Below are 15538 nucleotides of genomic sequence, written 5' to 3' on the forward strand. Positions count from 1 at the left end.
CATCTTTCAGTTTACGTTGAAGAAAATTGTCTAAAAATATTCGTTGAACCTAGAGGTTGCCTATTGTTCATGACGATGCATCGGCACAAACGAGACGCACAGCCACATTCTCTTATGTTCACCCGCTGTCACACAACCTAATAATGGTGACGGTTTGGGACAATATGAGGGTGTTATTTTCAGTGTGCGAGAGACTTGGAAAATTGTGTCATCACAAATCCATCTCGTGGGGAAAGGATGTTGTGCACAAAAATGCATACACTGAAATTTGTGGAGTGCATATCGTTTGTTATTTATGTTATTTTGTTACCTTGTGGGAAAAGTAAGTTGGTCAAACCAGTAGGTGTGTGCACGACCAACTGAGAGAGCAAGCACAGTTACGGGTCGGGTAAACTGCCAACGGAAGGTTTTCTCGCTCTTCACAATCATGCATGTAGTTGCCGGCCTTTGTTCCAGAATACAATGATTGTTGGTCGCCATAAAGATGAGATGACTCGTGTGATCGTTGAAGCCGAACATATTGACGCTCTTGGTGATTTTTGTATCATGTCAAGCCTTTAATTGCATTGTCACCCAAGGATCCGCGGTTTATTCGTACGCGGTGATACATGGTTTTTATCTGTGACGGTCTCTTTCTTTTTTCTTTTGTGTAGATGACATTGTCTCGCTGCTATCAGAGTGAACCCACGTGCCTATCCGCCTGCCTGACGATTATGGCTTAAAAGCGGCTTGGTGGTTGAAAATAAATATGTTGTTAGTAGCGCTCTTTTTTGTCTTCCTATTCCTTCCTCCGTATTTCGCCTCACACCGCAAACATCTTTTCAACTGAATTAACAGTTCGCGCCCACAAAGCGGATGTCGTCATCTTCGTCGTCATGATTCCCAAGCAAGAGAAGCAAGCATGAGCCGAGACTTGTGAGCTTTGGTTTCTTGTGATCCTTCCAATTTATTGGCAATTTTTGTTTTTTCAAAGTGCGCAATTTTCAAGTGAAATTGCTTGTTCACTCAGTTATGTTGTCACGTCGCTCCAGGGGGTCTCGACAAGGTTTATTGACGTCTGAGCAACAAAGCTCTAACCAAGCGCGTTGGTTGGGCTTGTTTGCCAGAGCGGGGGCGCACGCGCACTTCTTTATTCTCAGTGGCATGAGCATTCACCTTGGATACGACCCAGTACTAGAAATAGGTGGCAATATTCCTCCTCAACAAAAAAAAGAAAGAGCATCGTCCCGATGCTGTAAAGTTATTGCAAAAGAAACCAAAACAAAGTAGCTTAAACAATGAAAAAGTGCACCAATAATCAAATGTTAGACGCGATAAGTTCACCAATGATGAGGCAATTGTCGGACCACAAATAAAAAAAAACACAGGAAAAGTGATCTTTTAGGAACGCGCAAAATAAAGCTTCATGCACACTACGTGAACTATGTCAGAGGTCGGTTGTTTTCGTTGTACCCATCGTGACGATGTAGCGTCCGGAACCACTTCGTAGTTTACGTCGCTCACGCGGCGTAATACTTAATACCGACCGAAGTATCTGCTGAGCAACTTTTCGGAGAGGCCACGGCGTCGAACAGGGGTCCAAACCCAAACTTGGTATCCCGGACTGTAAGGTACGTCATTGTGACACATATTGTAACGTCGTGCATCGACCTGTTGCTGCTGACCAATGTGTAGCCGGGCGAGCTGGCGAGTTTCCTCGGCACGCTCTGCAAATTCTTCTGCGTCAGTTGTTAATTGATCGGCGTCTTCACAAAGAAGCATCGCATCCAGCATCGTCTGAACTTCGCGGCCGTAGAGAAGTCCAAACGGTGTAAATCGGGTTGTTTCTTGAACGGCGGTGTTATAAGCGAACGTCACAGGCAAAATGCGATCCCATGTTTTATGTTGGACGTCGATGTACATGGAGATCATGTTTGTGACTGTCTTATTTAGTCACTCGGTTAAACCGTTGCACTGCGGATGGTAAGCAGTCGTCGTTCGATGCCTAGTGTTACTTAGTCGAAAAACTTCATCAATAAGCTGTGCAGTGAACGCTGTTCCTCTGTCGGTTATCACTGTAGATGGAGCACCGTGGAACAGAACAATGTGGCACAATATGATAATAATCCGAATGATCAATTCTTATACATACACTGCTTTAAAATATGCGAATCCATGGGGCACTGATATTTGTAGGTACTTTGAGTTTCGATGACATCGGCTTTCCTCCTTTGCGGTGTGAATTTCGTGCCTTTTTTTAATATTCATTACAACGCGCAATCACGTTTTTCTTTTTCGCCAAGGATTTCATTAGGAAGTGGCATGATCAGTCACATCGACATTAACATCAACGCGAATGTCGGCTAGGCAGCCATCGCAAGCGCGTGGCATGGTCCCAATAGAACGGGAAGAGGCCGATGCGGTGGAGTGTAGAAGACACCAGCGTTCCTGGCAACGTGCGGAACAGACATCTGGATGCCGATGAGCTGTTCAACGCAGTGAGTCCCGAAGAAAAGAACTTTTTTCGCTGCTATGCAACGATGGAGTGGAAGCCAGCCATGCACGCACTCGCCTTTGAACTCATTCAGACAACTGAGCTCAGTAACACTGGTATTCATACCTCGCCGAGCTCGGAAACAAGTGCGACATGTCAAAATTTGTGGTGATATGCCCCTGACTGACTGCGGGATGCAACCGGGTCAGATCTCCAAATGGTACGCGTGGTACGCTCTCCTGGAAGCTTGGAAGGAGGCGGAAGCAGAGTGCGCCGTTGTCACCCACGCGCTGTGGCTAAGGCCCCGCTGATGCAGCGCTCTCGCAGGATATGTCGCACAGTGCCACACGTCCAGCATCTGCGCCACAGTGATAGGTAACGCTGCTAGCTGCTCCTGGTTTGGTCACCGTGCACCACCTGGATAAAGATGAATGGGATGCGAAGAGCGATCCACCGCTGCCACCAGCTCACGACTCGCCATCGCTGACACCTCTGCCATGGCTCGCTGCTGCTCCGCCACCGACACCCCGGGACTTCACGCTGGAGCTAGTATGGCACCTCGAGTTGAATCACAAACAAGATCTTCAAAACAGCGGACGCGAACGCACTGTTGGAGTCACTCCTGTAGACTCATCGCTTTAACCAGCTTGTGGCCCACATACTCGTCGACTCACTGTGGCAAGTCGTAGGTAATGACGTGGCGCACATCCTTGATGTCCAAGCCTCGGGCAGCCACTTCGCTGGCCACAATGAGCGGGCAGGTGCCCCAGCACAAGTCCAGCGTACCCGTGTGAGCCACTTCAGCGTGCAACATCGGAGCCAGCGCCAAGCCCTCATGCTCTCTGACCATTTTCTGCAATCTATTCGTTGCTGGCGCACGATTTTCCGGACATCTCGGTCATGCACTCGGTTGGCATTCTGAGCGGGCCCAAATAACGTGAATTAATGCGCTCATAATATTTTTGAACGTAGTTATAGCTAGTTACTGATAGGTTCCTCGTGCTGGCCCGCGAGTCGCTCGACATCTAGGTCATGCACTCAGTGGGAAATCTGGGCGAGGTCAACTAAAGGGAATTTATGCGCTTATGAACTCTTTAAAACGTTTTGATAGATATTTACTGATAATTTTCTGGTGCAATACGTGGCTTGAGATGTAGTACTCATCCTTTTGAATAAAAAATCAGTTTACTGTGTTTATGAGACAAATCACAATACAATTATTGTAGAGAGAAAGGCTCCGAAAATTCTATTCCTTGATTTTTTTACAGTACATTTAACTCCAAGTATAGATGCGTAGCCGGCATTTCCCCTCCAACGGAATGCAACCACTGCGCACTAGATCACAACAGCATCTTTCGCGTGGACAGCTGATTACTATAACCACTGAGCCTTGGAGGCGGCGAACACTTCTGGGAAGTGTATGTAAATTCGCCTGGATATTAGCAGCGTATCTTTATAAGCCTGGTATTGATACGTGCTGGGTTAATAATAAGAGATGTGCTAATAATGATATATAATCTTTATGTGCGGCCCATCATAGAATTCGGATGTGTATTATTTTCTGGCAGTGCAGGTTATAAAATGTGACCCCTGATACTGTTGGAAAGAGAAGCGTTGTGTTTGTGTCTTGGTCTACCAAAATTTGTTGCAAATAACGTGTTTTATATGGAAGCTCGCCTACCATTTCTGCTAAATAGGTTTAAAATTCTTACTGTGCAAGCATTCTTAAAGATATACAGTTTACAGCAACGACTCTAGTTTTACGCTTTCATTGAAGAACCGGCTTTATTTTTCGAAACACATTGGTCGCGACGACACACCCCGCAAATAATAATTGCACAAGCACTACTACAGCAACTGAATGTAAAAATTAAACATATTGGTCCAATACACAACCTAAAGTCAATGCTTAGCATACAATTTGATAATATATTTCCTCATAACGTGAAACAATTGGCACATAGGTACTTAAATGACCAGATAGCAGATTATCTAGCTCACCTAGGCATAAGCAATATCATTGCGACTGATGCATCTGTGTCAAAAGAAAAGGCTGGGGTTGGCATCTTCTTTCCTTTTTTGGACTGCTCCTTTTCGATTCGACTCCCAGATTATACCCCTTTATTAATTGCAGAATCGTTGGCTATTGTTCTTTGCCTACGCAAATTGCCCTCAAACGAATCATTAGCAGTTATTATTACAGATTCGTTATCACTTTGTAATGCACTTTCTGCGGCAGTAAATGCAGAGCTGATTAATACGTTTCGGCAATTATACCGAAAAACGTAAAAAAAACTGCATTTGCTGTGGGTACCGGGCCACCACGGATTATATTTGAACGAAATGGCGGACTCTTTAGTAGCAGTATCCCTGAGTGGGCCCACTATCCCTGTTTTGCCAGATACGGCTTACGTAACAGCGATAAGGTTCCGAAATGCTTGTCTGCAATGGCGAAACGGTAATTTGAATAAATTCAAAGATTTCGAGCATTTGAGGTATTGCTGGAATAAACAGTGGTGTGTATCTGGCCAGTTAGAGGTCGCTTATACCAGATTGCGCTGCAAAGTTCCACAACTAAATTATTACCTCTATTTGGTGCAACGAAATTGAAACAATTGAACATTCCTTTTTATTCTGTCAATGTTATTCTTATCAGAGAAAAAGATTTTTAGTGGTCGCATTACAAAAGCTAGGAATACAAATAAACCTACCAGTAACTTTATCACTTGGCGGAACTTCATTTGGTTATGGCCACTCGGATATATGCTCCACTCTGTTTGATTAACTTAACGCAACTAAAAGATTACTGTGCTGGTGAACTCTAACCTTTTCGGATCTTTAGTTTATAATTCTTAGCTATGTCTGTCAAAAACAAGAGATGGTTCGACCGCTTGCTCAGCAAACATTTTTGTTTATTTGTAGTATTATTTCTGAACTACTGTTCAGATTGGCTTTATTTTCATTTAAGATTCATTTATGTATCCTGCCGCCCGGTTCTTGGCCCATCACCCTCTGTGGGTGAGCGCCATCCATCACAGGTCATCATCATCATCACCACCATCATCATCATCATCATCATCATAATCATCGCTCTGCTTGACAGCTGGTCGGCTTTACCTCTGCGTTTCCCCCAATTAAAGTGTCTTCGGCTCACTGCTAAAGGCGTACTAGCAAGTGGTGGAGAGTGCTGGATCCGTTTCCCATTCTGGAACTCCGTAACCGAACTCTACCTTCACCGCCAACGATGTCCATCGACGTTGCACAGCAGAGCATTCCTACATCCCCAACTGCCCGCTGTCCCGGTGTCCCGAGAAAGGGAGACCCAGTGATCTTACGCGGCACCAATGAGTAGAACGTCGAGGACTGGCTCTCTTCGTACGAGGAAGTAAGCGTCCATAATAGGTGGGACGAAAACGACAAACTTGGTTGTGTCCAGATTTACCTGAGAGGAGTAGCGGAGCTCTGGTTCAATAACCATGAAGCTGAGCTTATCGACTCGGCCACTTTCAAGATCACCTTCGCGGACGTGTTTGGCCGTCCAACAGTGCGCAAGCTCCGTGCAGAACAGCGCTTGCGAGATCGCTCCCAACTGTCTGGAGAGGGTTTCACGTCCTACACGGAAGACGTTGTGGGCCTCTGCCGTCGCTACAATCCTGACATGTCCGAAAAATCTAAGGTCAAACTTAATATGAAGGGCATCAAAGATGATGCATTCCCCATGCTGGTGGCGAAAGACCCGCGAACAGTTGCGGAAGTTATTCAACACTGCCAAAACTACGATGAGTTGCGGACACAGCGCATTTCAACACGACGCCCTACTTTCGACATGACTACACGTCACCATTGACTGTTGGAGCAATTTCATCGGAACAGACGGTATTGACGTCGCAAATCCAACAGTTCATCCGAGACAAAGTGGCTCACCGGTTGACTCTTGCGCCCTTCCTTCCCAGCAATACTCACGGGCTGACCTCGTCGCTGCGCCAAACCATTGAAGAGCAAGTCTGCGAGGCACTCCCGCCCACGTACCAGCCACCGCCTGTGTCCGCTGCCCTGACTTACGCTGACGTCGCGCGAAGGCTGGCACATGCGCCGTCCAACGTCGTCGACTCTGCCCACCAAACGAACGCCTTCTACGCAACACACGTACCGGCAGGTTCGCCAGTTCCCCTTTCCCGTCGTCCTTCAGTGCTTCCCAACAATCCTTGGCGCACACCGGATAACAGACCCATCTGCTGCTACTGTCGTCTGCCAGGTCATGTTGAGCGGTTCTGTCTCTGGCGCGTCCCTCATCCAGGTATCATCGATGAAACCTATGGCTACGCCCCCAAAGAGCCACCACAGACGCCGCCTCTCGATGCTTCTTCGGATACCCCTCGACCGAGCCGCCGCGCCTTCAACCAGCACCGATCGCCCTCCCCACGCCGACGTTCGCCTTCACCGATGCTTCGGCGTGAACCACCTGCCCAAACGGAAAACTGACCATCGCAGTTCCTGAGGCAAGAACTGCACCGCTGTCGAACTCTACAAGGCCTCGTCCTCTACCCACTAACAAAATAACTGTTTTTATTGAAAGTGTTAACGTTCAAGCATTAATCGATACTGGAGCTGCCATGTAGATCGGTATTAGGTGAATCAATGTGTCGCAAGTGAAAGCAAGTTACGATTCCACTTTCTGGCTTCTCCCTGCGTACGGCAACCACGCATCAAGTAGACCCTTCTATGACGTGCACGGCTCGGCTGCTCATCCAGGACGTTCTTTACGTGGTCGAGTTCATCGTTTTTCTATACTGCTCGCATAACGTGATATTAGGCTAGGACTTCCTTTCTACACATCATGCCGTTGTTGATTGTGCAAGGCCAAGCTGGAATTATCAACACTCGCAGACGATGATTCTAACAAGCCTTTCGTTTCTCGTGTTGTCGTCGCTGCAGACACGGATATCCCACCTATGTCTTCGGTTATTGTGCCGATCTCCTGCGACCATGCGGCTTTATCGAACGTCATGCTCACGCCATCTGAACACTTCACTTCTCGAAAAAACATTCTTCTGCCTTTTGCTCTTCTGATGGTCGATACACTTCCGCAACCATTTACGCCACGAATCTCCTTTCAGTGCCAGCCAGATTATTCAGTGGAGAATGCATCGGCCGTTTTGAGGACATTGATTGTGTTTGCGCCTGTCAAGTGCTCGATCGCGCAACAAGCCTTCAGATCGCCAGTATTACTCCCGCTTCCACGTCCACCACATCTTCCCTGGACGCCTTCATTCCGTCGATTGATTCGGACCTTCCTATTTTCCAACGAACCCAGCTCTTGACACTTCTCGACCGCTTCCGGACGTCTTTCTACTTCAAGCAAACCAATTTGGGCCGAACATCTGCAATTGTTCATCGTATAGACACCAGCGCCCACGCACCATTGCGTCAGCGTCCATGCCAGGTCTCTCACTCTGAACGCCAAGCCCCGCCGCGGTGGTCTAGTGGCTAAGGTACTCGGCTGCTGACCCGCAGGGCGCGGGTTCGAATCCCGGCTGCGGCGGCTGCATTTCCGATGGAGGCGGAAATGTTGTAGGCCCATGTGCTCAGATTTGGGTGCACGTTAAAGAACCCCAGGTGGTCTAAATTTCCGGAGCCCTCCACTACCGCGTCTCTCATAATCATATAGTGGTTTTGGGACGTTAAACCCCACATATCAATATCACTCTGAACGCGGTGTTATTGACGATCAAGTGTCTGATATGCTCAATCGTGGCGTCATACAGCCGTCCAACAGTCCGTGGGCCTCCCCAGTGGTACTGGTCAAAAAGAAGGACGGAAGCACCCGATTCTGTGTTGACTACAGGCACCTTAACAAGATCACGCGCAAAGATGTTTATCCGCTCGCCAGAATTGACGACGTTCTAAACTGTTTGCAAGGAGCAGAGTTATTTTCCTCACTGAATATTCGATCAGAATACTGGCAAGTACCCATGGATGAATCTGACCGCGCCAAAACTGCGTTTGTAACTCCGGACGGCTTGTACGAGTTTAACACGATGCCGTTTGTTCTTTGCAACGCCCCTGCCACCTTCGAGCGTCTGATGGAAAACATACTTCGAGGCCTCAAATGGCATACGTGTCTTTGCTATCTGGACGACGTTGACGTTTTTTCAAAAGACTTTGATACCCATCATCTGCGCCTCGCAAGTGTCCTGGAATGCCTCACACATGCTCGGCCCCAACTAAATTTGAATAAGTGCCATTTTCCTGCCCGGAAGCTCACCATCTTAGGGCATGTTGTCAGCAAGGATGGTGTTTTACCTGAGACTGTAAACTCCGTGGCGTCGCCCAGTTTCCTAAGCCATCGACACTAAAGGAACTCCGAGCTTTATCGGCTTATGTTCATACTTTCGTGGATTTGTCCGATATTTTGCATCTGTAATAGCCCCTTTAACACGGCTACTTTCTGACAGTGAAAGAATTTCGGCGTGGTCTTCCGCTTGCGATGACGCATTTGCGAAAACACGTCATTTGCTGACATCTCCACCGATTCTCCGTCACTTTGACCCAGATGCCCCAACCGAAATTCAAATCGATGCTACTGGAGTCGGCCTTGGCGCTATTCTTGCTCAACGCAAGTCTGGCTTCGACGAGTACGTGCTTTCTTATGCCAGTCGCACTTTTACTAGGGCTGAAGAGAAATACTCGGTCACAGAAAAGGAATGCCTGGACATCGTTTGGGCAATCAAAAAATTTCGACCCTACGTCTATGGCCGTCCATTTGACGTCGTGACTGATCACCACGCCCTCTGCTGGTTATCGTCACTAAAAGACCCGTCTGGCCGTCTGGCTCGTTGGGCATTGCGTCTCCAAGATTATGATATCCGTGTCCTCTACAGGTCGGGCCGCCGATATTCAGACGCCAATGCTCTTTTCGCTCTCCACTTTCCCGTGAACATGAAAGTGCGTCACTTTACAGTCTCGATGCTGCGGCACCTTCGTTCACTGACATGCACTCCGAGCATCGCCAAGACGATTGGATAGTCTCTATGATAGAGATACTGTCTCAGCCAGCCCAAGGTACCGCCAATCGTTCACTACGACGTCCAGCTCGACCCTTCGCCATCCGTGATGAACTCCTGTACAGTCGCAACTACCTTTCCGACGGCCACAAGTGGTTGCTTGTGATTCCTCGCCACCTACGTGCTGCTTTTTGCGACTCCTTTCACGCGGATCCTCAATGCGGCAACGCCTGTGTGATAAAATGTATTCCCGCCTCCGGCTGCCGTACTATTGGCACGGAATGTACCGATTTGTCCGACAGTACTTACGTTCGTGTTGCAAATGTCAACGCCAAAAAAGCCCACCGAACATAGCCAATGGACAACTGCAGCCGCTGCTTTGCCCATCCCGACCTTTTGACCGCATAGGAATTGACTTGTACGGTCCCCTTCCCTACACCCCTGACGGGAACCGCTGGGTGGTTGTCGCTATCGATCCCTTGACACGCTTTGCTGAAACTGCCGCGCTGCCAGAGGCCACATCACGTGAAGTTGTTTGTTTATCCTTCACAGTCTTGTTCTTCGCCATGGCGCGCCTCGGGAGCTACTCAGTCACCGCGGACGTACGTTTCTTTCCGAAGCCGTACAAGCCCTTCTTCATGAATACAACGTTGTGCATCCGACAACCAGCGCGTACCATCCGCAAACAAATGGAATAACCGAAGGGTTTAACCGCACACTGGGCGACATGCTGTCTATGTACGTGTCTGCTGACCACACCAACTGGGACCCCATACTCGCCCTGTTACTTACGCTTACAATAGCGCCACTCAGTCTACGACTGGGTTCTCTCCGTTCTTTCTCCTCTACGGGCGCGAACCTTCCTCAATCATGGACACGATTCTCTTGTACCGTCCGGACGCTTCAGAATGCACAGCTCTATCTGAAGTCGCCACCTACGTTTAAGATTGCAGGCAACTCGCACGTTCCTTAACCACACAAGATCAAGCGTACCAGAAAGACCGTCACGATGAAAGCCTGCCCGCACAGTCATATTCGCCTGGCACGTTAGTATGGCTTCGCGTTCCCTCATCTGGCCCGGGTCTTTTCACCAAGCTACTGCCGAAGTATGAAGGCCCCTACCGAGTCCCTACGTCAGTCCTCACCGGTTAACTATATTGCAGAGCCGGTTCAACCATGGACCGACCGACGGCGTCGCGGTCGTGAGACTGTTCATGTCGATCCATTGAAACCGCACTACCACCCACCCATCCTACCCGGTCCATAGGTCGCCAGGATGGCTTCTTTTCTGGGGGGTAGTGATTTGTAGCATTGATTTAATGCACAGGCAGGAGCATCAGTGAAAGAAGAGAAGGAAGAGTTGTTGCTGCTCGCGCTCGCTCCACTTGACCGCTGGTCGGCTTTACCTCTGCGTTTCCCCCAATTAAAGTGTCTTCGGCTCACTGCTAACCGTTTTTTTTCTCGTGAGAAGTGGATTTTTATTTTTACTTTTTATTGAAAATCGCGAAAAATGGCCTGTGGCGTCCCTGGTGGTAAAAATGAACTATCATGAATACCCTGTCACGTGACCATGCGTTAATGTACACGGTCAACAATCTATTGATTAGTACTCAAATATTGTTTGATTCTATATAGCAAAAACTAATATTTTAAAAACGTTTATGTAGAAGCTTGTGTTCGTAGTACGCATTAAAGTGGCGCTGTTTTTAGGTGACATATGCAGAGTTCCGTTTTCCATCACTTGGCTTGGCGACGCGGTGCAAACGCAGGGAAGCTTTATAGAGCCAAACTGTCTCATTGTAACGGCTTGTTATTTTCAGAAAATAGTTGTAAAGCGCAGAATGAACGTGGTTAAGCATAGTTCCAGGAAATCCTGCAAAATAAGAAGAACGCCAACATGCATAAGCCACAAAAACAGCTACCGGCATTGCTATCAATACTCAGCGTTGCCGGATGAAAAGGCACTACCGTGTTCAGAATCTTTCAGTTTGGAAAATACTGCTTATAAATTGACCACGAGCTCTTAGGATTAACTACTGCAGTTTTGATCACATTGAAGGGTAAGCTTTATGTCGCGCAGGGAAAAAACTGGATCGAAAAATGTTGCTCGGTTACAGGAGGTCTCCGCAGAAATCCGGATGGTCACCAACGGAAATGCTGCTGGGATACCAGATACGGCTGCGCCTGGACACCTGCTTTCCTGCAGCTGGTGCACCCAATTCTAAAAAGAAAACTGACGAGTTGCTGCCGTCAATGAACTGCGCTGTGCATGGTGTCCGACTCTACGGGTCTAATCGTAAATGGGTGTCTAGAGGGGTGACAGCCACATCGGCAGGGCTTATGGTCACAGTGGAGACTCCTCAAGCAATCGTGCTGCGTCACATAGATCAAGTGCGTACTGTTAGGTGACTTTCACAGGACGAACCGCTTTGCACCGAATAAGGCACTACCACCAAAGGTAATACGCTGAAAGCGATGCCACTCGACCCGCACACAACCGCGAACCCAGACGAAGCTGTGGGAGCGTCACCACAAGAAGCTTGCCCAGCCACCGACGAGCATGAGCCTGCTGCAGTCCCAACACCCCTGGCACTTCGGTGGGAGCAAAAAAAAAAGACCGTACAACCGCTCTGGTGCTCCACAAGAAAACGGAAGCCAGCACATCGTTTTTACAAAGGAAGAAATGTTGTAAATGCGGTGTCTACCCGCCACTTACGCTCGCGGTGCCATCGCGCGGGCGCCAAGATCATTTTTCTTGTTTTTTCTCGTATCCTTCCCCTTTCCAGGTTACTATAAAAGCTGCAATAAAAGCGTGCAATAAAAGCTTTTTGGGTTATTCTGAGATGACCTGCAATCCTCAATGCCGCCGTGTTTTCATGACGGCAGCTACGCTGCCACCGCTATGCTACACTGACCATGTTGGAATTTTATCCTATGTAGATGTTCATCAAATTTAACAGTGATATTACTTTGCAAAAACAGGACATATGGATCAGTTTTTTCAGCGCGCCTGTCTTCACCAAATTTTTTTTTTGGCAGAACTTGATAGAACTGTGGCACATTGTCTCGAAGGGACGACGGTTAAGAAAGTGTTTGGGTATGTGGATAATTTTATTATTTCTATCGAAAGCTCGTGGGAAAATTTTGGAAGGGAGAGTACTAATGCGTTGAATCTGTTTCGCGATGGCGTAAATACCATTGAAGTGACTGTCGAATGGCCTAGCAATGGACTAATAAGGTTTTTTATATATGTCTATTTTTCTGAAAATCGGTCTGCTGGTGCCACGATCCGCGCACTAAGAAAGCTTTACTACCATGACATTCGGCTCATTCCAAACTAACCAAGAGAGGCATCGTGACGACTATGCCTCGAGAACGCATTGAACAAATCATGTGTGCGCCTTATGAAGCAGAGCTTCCATATTCAGATCTCACGTTTGCAAGAAGCTGGCTATCCGGACCATGTTTCAGTTTGCGTCGCCCAAAAGCTGTTGAAAATTATTCGTGGAAGTTCAAGGCAGCCTAATGTTCATGACGATGCATTGGCACAAACGAGCAGCACATCCACATTTCCTAGCATGTTCACTTGCTGTAACACAACCTAATAAAGGTGACGGTTCGGGACAATGTGAGGGTGTTATTTTCAGTGTGCGATAGACTTGGAAAATTGTGTCATCACAAATCGATCTCGTGGAAAAAGGATATTCGGCACAAAAATGCATACACTCAAATTTGTATTGTGCATATCGTCTGTTATTTATGTTATTTTGTTACCTTGTGGGAAAAGTATGTCGGTCAAACCAGTAGGTATGTGCACGAGCGACCGAGAGAGCAAGCACAGTTACGGGTCGGGTAAACTGCCAACGGAAGGTTTTCTCGCTCTTCACATTCATGCATGTGGTTGCCAGCCTTTGTTCCAGAATACAATCATTGTTGGTCGGCATAAAGATGAGATGACACGTTTGATCGTTGAAGCCGAACTTATTGACGCTCTAGTGATATTTGTATCATGTCCAGCCTTTAATTGCATTGTCACCCAAGGAGCCGGGATTCCCTCATACGCGGTAATACATGGGTTTTATCTGTGGTGGACTTTTTCTTTTATGTATAAGACATTGTCGCGCAGCTGTCAGAAGGAACCCATGTGCCTATCCGCCTGCCTGACATTTATGGCTTAAAAGTGGCTTGGTGGTTGAAAATAAACATGTTGTTAGTGGCGCTCTGTCCTGTCATTCTATTCCTTCCTCCGTATTTCGCCTCGCACTGCAAAACATCCCTTCATATGAATGTATAGTTGGCGCCTACAGATGGGATATCTTCATCTTCGTCGTCGTCATTCGCAAGCAAGAGAAACAAGCATGAGTCGAAATTTGTGACCTTTGGCTTGTTGTGATCCTTCAATACATACGCATTTTTTTGTTCTTTCGAGCTGAGCAATTTTCAAGTAAAATTCTTTGTTCACTCAGTTATATGAGAATAATCCGAATGATCAATTCTTATAGATACGCTTTCTTAAAGTATGCGCATCCATGGGGCACTGATATTTGCAGATACTTTGAGTTTCGATGACATCGGCTTTCCTTCTTTGTGGTGCAAATTTCTTGTCTTTTTAATGTTTATTACAACACGCAATCACGTTTTTCTTTTTCGCCAAGGGTTTCCATTGGGAAGTGGCATGATCAGTCACATCGACAGTAACATCAACGCGAATGTTGGCCAGGCAGCCATCGCAAGCGCGTGGCATGATCCCGATAGAATGGGAAGAGGCCGATGCGGTGGAGTGTAGAAGACAACAACGTTCCTGGCAACGTGCGGAACAGACATCTGGACACCGATGAGCTGTTCAACGCAGTGAGTCTCGAAGAAAATGACTTTTTCGCTGCTATGCAACAATGGAGTGGAAGCCAGCCATGCACGCGCTCGGCTTCGAACTCATTCCGACAACTGAGCTCAGTAACACTGGCATTCGTACCTCGCCGAGCTCGGAAACAAGTGCGACATGTCAAAATTTGTGGTGATGATCCCCTTCCTGACTGCAGGATGCAACCGGGTCAGATCTCCGAATGGTACGCGTGGTACGCTCTCCTGGTAGCTTGGAAGGAGGCGGGAGCAGTGTGCGCCGTTGTCGCCCACGCGCTGTGACAAAGGCCCCGCTGAAGCAGCGCTCTCGCAGGGTATGTCGCACAGTGCCGCACGATTGCCATCGGTACCACAGTAATAGGTAATGCTGCTAGCTGCTCCTGGTTTGGTCACTGTGCACCACCTCGACGAGGATGGATGGGATGCGAAGAACGATCCACCGCCACCGCCAGCCCACGACTCGCCATCGCTGACACCTCTGCCATCGCTCGCAGCTGCTCCACCACCGACACCCCGGGACTTCATTCTGGAGCCAGTATGGCACCTCGTGTTGAATCACAAACAAGATTTTCAAAACAGCGGGCTTTTGAAGACTCATCCCTTTAACCTGCTTGTGGCCCACATACCCGTCGACTGACTGTGGCAAGTCCTAGATAATGACGTGGCGCACATCCTTGATGTCCAAGCCTCGGGCAGCCACTTCGCTGGCCACAATGAGTAGGCAGGTGCCCCAACACAAGTCCAGCGTACCCTTGTTAGCCACTCAAGCGTGCAACAGTGGAGCCAGCGCCGAACACTCATGCTTTCCGACCCTTTTCCGCAATTTATTCGTTGCTGGTGCGAGAGTTTCTGGACATCATTCTCATGCACCCTGTTGGCATTCTGAGCGGGGCCAATTAACGTGAATTCATGCGCTTATAATAATTTTTAACGTAATTATACCAAATTGCTGACAGGTTTCTGGTGCTGGCGCGAAAGTTTCTGCACATCGCAATCATGCACTCGGATGACATTCTGAGTGGGGCCAACAAATGTGAATTTATGCGCTTATAATATTTCTGAACGCAAGTATAGCTAATTACTGATAGGTTCCTCGTGCTGGCCCGCGAGTTGCTCGACATCTAGGTCATGCACTCAGGAGGAAATCTCGGCGAGGTCAACTAAAGTGAATTTATGCGCTTATGAAGTTTTTAAAACATTT

The 15538-nt window shown here is 47.8% G+C and overlaps 1 protein-coding gene across 1 annotated transcript in view; it reads left to right on the top strand.

Moving 5' to 3' along the window:
* Positions 1–788: 788 nt before the first annotated feature.
* The window catches only part of LOC119176325 (uncharacterized), a 101846-nt gene continuing 87096 nt past the window's right edge, over positions 789–15538 (top strand). Inside the window, exon 1 of the transcript XR_012886936.1 lies at positions 789–915. The gene's annotated coding sequence lies outside the window, so the exon portion shown is untranslated. The remainder of the gene's footprint in view (positions 916–15538) is intronic.

Source organism: Rhipicephalus microplus, chromosome X, assembly GCF_043290135.1.
Source record: "Rhipicephalus microplus isolate Deutch F79 chromosome X, USDA_Rmic, whole genome shotgun sequence".
Taxonomy (NCBI): domain Eukaryota; kingdom Metazoa; phylum Arthropoda; class Arachnida; order Ixodida; family Ixodidae; genus Rhipicephalus; species Rhipicephalus microplus.